Source organism: Harpegnathos saltator, unplaced genomic scaffold (assembly GCF_003227715.2).
Source record: "Harpegnathos saltator strain DR-91 unplaced genomic scaffold, Hsal_v8.6 scaffold22, whole genome shotgun sequence".
Taxonomy (NCBI): domain Eukaryota; kingdom Metazoa; phylum Arthropoda; class Insecta; order Hymenoptera; family Formicidae; genus Harpegnathos; species Harpegnathos saltator.
The window spans coordinates 15015-20210 of NW_020230006.1; the positions used below are offsets into that span (position 1 = coordinate 15015).

A 5196-nucleotide genomic window follows, 5' to 3' on the forward strand; every position below is an offset into this window, starting at 1 on the left:
ATTCACAATTTTTATTATATTCAGAAAAACAACAAAATATAAACAAAATAATAAGAATATAATGCCAGCGGCACACAGTGCTTGTTTTCGTGCTGGATGAAAATACTGCGTTCTGATTGGTACATTTTCGAAGATGGATGGAAATACACCAATCAGAACGTATTATTTTCATCCAGCAAACAATTCAGTACGAAAACAAGCACCGTGTGCCGCTGGCTTAACAAAAAACATCGGGAGTATTTCAAAATATTTCATCACGTATTTTTCCAAATTTTCCTTTCTATATTCTTCACCACATAGCGCCATCTTCACTCGGAGCCGTGGGCGCTGGAGAGACGCTTGTGGCGCTCGCGTCAGTATTCAGTCAGCAATCGTCTTGCGAGTTAGAGTGTTCTCTGATCTGTGTCTATCTTGTGTCAGCTAATTTGAGCAGCCACAATTCTCCGCGTCACGAATTCGCGAATAACGGCAGTAAACGCTAATTGACAGCCCCCAAACACCCGTTGACTGATACGTCGCAGGCCACATCGAGCGAAAGGCAACAGAAGGCCGGCTCGATCGACCGCTCTCTATCTGTCTTTCTCGTGCTCACTCGTGACGCCGACTGTGATCGACTCCAGCGTAGCGCACGCACACGCACGTATACACATCGAACTGCAGCAGAATCGCTCCGAAACAGGAGACCCGTCTGTAATCCCGACTCGAGCTGCAGGCAGCCGTGCGCGGCCGTTGGATTTTCACGCTATAAGGCGGCCGTCCAGCAGGGCGATACCATTTTATATGACTTTACTTCGACGACGACGAGGTAAGTCGAGCTCTCTCTCTCTCTCTCTCTCTCTCTCTCTCTCTATATATATATATATATATATATATATATGTGTGTGTGTGTGTGTGTGTGTGGTGTTGTGTGGTGTATGTAATGTATGATATACGCACGCGCGTGCATGTATGTATATACATATACTTTCTCTCTCTATAATAGTGTTTTTCTCTATGCATATTTCTCCTGTTTCGTTTTTCTCTCAGCATCTCTTTTTATATGATGTGAACATATATATATTTATCCATGTTGCTTGCTCTCGTACGCTAATTTTAGCAACCAGCCATTTTGGATACACGACACGATGGTATGCATGCGAGGCAGGCGAGACGGGTGAAGTGAGATGGGCGGGGCGGGACGTCCCATCGTGCCTGCGGAAATGAACGTGTTCCTCTCTCGCTCTCTTTCTTCGTTCAGCGACGTCGACGACAATGTCTCGCGTGTGTCGCGATGCGTCACCACTGTGCGTTGCAAATGCTCTCGTTGCCGGTCAATGTTGACTCGGTAATCGACAGACATGGTCCCCTAGGTCGTACGTTGTCTCTCTCTCGCGTATATTTCCTGTTTTTTTTATCTTCCTCCTTCATATTGATACCGGTACTGATTGGTACCGGTACTATACGAGCGACGTATCTTGGAATATAAGAATAAAAAAATAATTAACGTGTAAACATATGTCGAAATGATATATGTGACGACGTTTCAACTGCGTCGATTAACTTTCTCAGAAGTAAAATTTATTAAAATCAGAAAAGAGAATGATTTATATGATCGAATAGAAATTGAAAAAGTCCAAACCGGAGAATGATTTAATTTTAAAGTGACAAATATGACATCTGTAAATCATGGAACCATGGAAAATCATTTCTCTTCCCTTCTATGACATCTTGCGGCTTCGCAACAGTTCATTAGAATTTTGTCGACAGTTTTTTATTTGAATTGAAACAGGACATTTGAACGTACATACACGTGTTGGTATTCCTGAAAAGATTAACCGACATTTTAGTGATTGAGAGCGGAATTTACAGATTTCTCGACTGCGATATGTTTGCGAATTCTAATCGTGCGTAACAAAATCTTACTAGCTATTCAAACTATTCCAACAGGTATCGTGACTAATGTATTCGCAATAATGGAAACAGCTTAGAACGATCCGAAACTTGATAGCCACAGCTCAGAGCCGCTGTTTCCATTGAAATATGAAGCGACAATTGTGATAAACTGATCGCTGACCGAGGGCGACCGTTATATGTATAAACATCTATACAAACGACTTACATAGTCGTTTTTTATTATTTTTGCGTGAAAAGCATTTTTCGTAACTGATTTTGGTAGCGATGTTTACAGAATAAGTCCGATGTTTATACGAGAGTTGCACATATAGCTTAAAATTCGTGTGACTTCAATTTATACATTTTAATCGCATTATTCGATCGTGTCACGTTTACGAAAGAATCGGCGAGTCTCGCATATCACAATTTCTCATCTTAAGATTGAATTGAATTTTGCTCTTTATATCTGTTCTTTTTCGAAGAACTTTTGAATTAGTGCACATTAGTACAATAAGTTCGAATGAAAGAAAATATATTTGTTTCACTCCAATTTATTTAGTTTAGAAGTCCTTTGAAAAAGAATCTTTTGCAAATACTCTGCATTATCTTATATTTTCCTTTTTCATTGTTTTATCATATATCAAATATGCATCTACTTCATTTCAGATCCATCCTTTTCTATTGAATTGAGTTGTATTCTTTACCATTGGAATGAAACTAATATGCTTCAAAAAGAATGAAGTTCCAATGCAGCACTAAGCTAAAAGCAATAAGCTTTTTAAAGTGCAATAATAATGCAAGTTGTCGTATACCTATAAGGGATGGGTCTTTTAAGCCCAGTCTGCAATAGGTGTAGTAAACTTTTAGTTATTTATTTTAAGGCATAATTGCACCAACATTATTTTAGTTTTAAGTGAGATAAACATAAGCCTATCTTTATTTTTCTAAATAAATAAAGACACATATTTAAGTCTCGCTTAAAATCAGAGTAATGGTGTAACCGAACTTATAACCTATAACATTTCCATGTTACGTTAATAGTTAGTGCAATCATGCCTTCCTTGCTTAATGCTTAAGGATTAGGACCTCGGACAGCAGCGAGAGACGCTTTTAGGCGAAAATTAAATCACAATTTTGAACTGGAAAATTAAATCACAATTTTTATTTGGAATATAAAGTCAGAGGCTTACTAGTACATTTACTGGTAATCGGAATTTCATCTTGAAATGACACACGACTGAGGGACGATGATGAATATAATTTAGCAACTTGTGCGTATAGACTCGAAAAGTCGAAGCATGAGAGACAGGGAGAGGAGGGGTTCTAGCAACGTAAAGTATCAAAGTCACGTGATTCGACGAGAAGTTGAGAAATTTCTGAGAACATTTTTATCCTCTAACGATTTTGTTCTCGTAATGTACTTGTCATCGATCATTTGTTTATCTTACGTCATGTTTTCAGCTACTGAAAATTATACTCAGAGAAGCATACACTTTTCGAAGAATCCTAAGATAACTGAAGGATCGACGAAAATTCGCAACACGCTCGTGGGGAATCATCTTGAAAGAGTTGGATCCGAGATCGTATATTCTGGATGTATATAGCAAACGCTAAATATGTCTTTTTCTCGTCTTCAATACTTTGACAATCTCTGTCATGTATATGTGACTTCAGTCTGCCAGCAATTATCGTCTTAAAAAAAACATTTCGCGGTGAAAAAGATTGGCCGACAGGAGCCATTTGCTTATCGGGTAAGATAATCTAATTTAACAGCGGCAGGACAAATTATTAAATTATTGTATCCATACACCATAGGTAATGAATGGCTCTTGTTAATTTACCATTCCGAATATGATAAACTTTGGAACATTCGAAGTATATGGGAAGAAAACATTTGTTGATATTAAAATTCTGTTTTGATCAAAAACGTAAATAAGCCCAATTTAGGTACAAAATTCCCGCCGGCTGTAGGCAACAATCTTCCCACCACACCAATGCGACCGTCCAAGTGTCAAACAACCTTATACATGACACTCATGTAAGAAACCTGGAACTTGGAATTAGAAAGCCTTTAGCGTTCGCTTCGCGTCCAGAATAAGGCCCCGAGATAGTAGTTTCTTTCGCGAGGAAAGTTGCAGCGCGCATATGCCCAGTCTAATCAGTAGCTGAAAAGTTATATTTTCTTTTTCTTCTTCGACGAATTCCGTAACATATTTGTGTCCAATAGAAGAAGAGAAGAATGTTTCTCAGTAATCATTGGGAGATAAATTTTCCTCTTGAATATTGGATGGCATTCCGAGGTTCGCCAAGATAAAAGTACCACGACCGTCACATGCGAACTGACACGGTCTGTAACGTTGAACTTCACTTGCATGTATTCTCGCGACGATAAAAAAGATCTCGAACACGTCATTTGCATATTATGCAAATTACGAACAGTTGCGTCATCTAATGGTAAATGATTGCTCCAATACACAGCTCGATGACAGTTACATGTATGTCGACGAAATTGTATTGCATGGAGAATCTGAAGAGTCGATTGGATCACATTGAATTATCATGTCGTGCGTGTTTTCCTCGAAACTGTATTTGCAACAGCAAACTTTCGATGGTAATTCGCGCCGACTGGTCGATATACGCCGCGATTAAATTGCGCAATATAAATAGCATTTGGGCAGATAGTTCGCCAATGAAATCTTTGTCTACATGTGTCTTCGCGACTTTTCTAACCGTTGTGTTTTTTGATCGAGGTATATCGTGCGGCGTATTGATCCACAATAATTGTCGCGACCGTCGGATGTAAATACTTTCTCGTGTTTCTGTTTTACAGACCGATGTAACTGAAACTTTCGCGATCGCGATATCATTGTACGATCACCGTGTGTGTGTGTGTGTGTGTGTGTGTGCGTGTGCGTGTGCGTGTGCGTGTGCGTGTGCGTGCGTGTGTGTGTGTGTGTGTGTGCGTGCGTGCGTGTGTGTGTGTGTGTGTGTGTGTGTGTGTGTGTGTGTGTGTGTGTGCGTGCGTGCGTGCGTGCGTGCGTGTGTGCGTGCGTGCGTGTGCGTGCGTGCGTGCGTGTGTGCGTGCGGGTGCGTGTGCGTGCGTGCGTGCGCGCGTGTGCGTGAGTGCGTGCGTGCGTGCGTACGTGATCTACACACACACACACACACAAGAGGTGTAAATCCGATCGTGCAACCTCCACGCGGTACACCTTGGGTAATGCTAATGCCGACGGTACTGTAACTTTGAAGCTTTATAACTCGGGATGTACTGAACAAAAAAATACTTTGTTGTAGTGTTTTGGAAAGCTCTTGAAATACGTTATA

At 40.3% G+C, this 5196-nt stretch overlaps 1 long non-coding RNA gene across 1 annotated transcript; it reads left to right on the forward strand.

The window, feature by feature from the left end:
• The first annotated feature begins 255 nt into the window (after positions 1-255).
• On the forward strand, positions 256-4748 carry LOC112588448 (uncharacterized). Its single transcript, XR_003112857.1, has 3 exons — positions 256-805; positions 1097-2722; positions 2950-4748. It is a non-coding gene; the product is annotated as an uncharacterized LOC112588448 (long non-coding RNA).
• Positions 4749-5196: the final 448 nt, after the last annotated feature.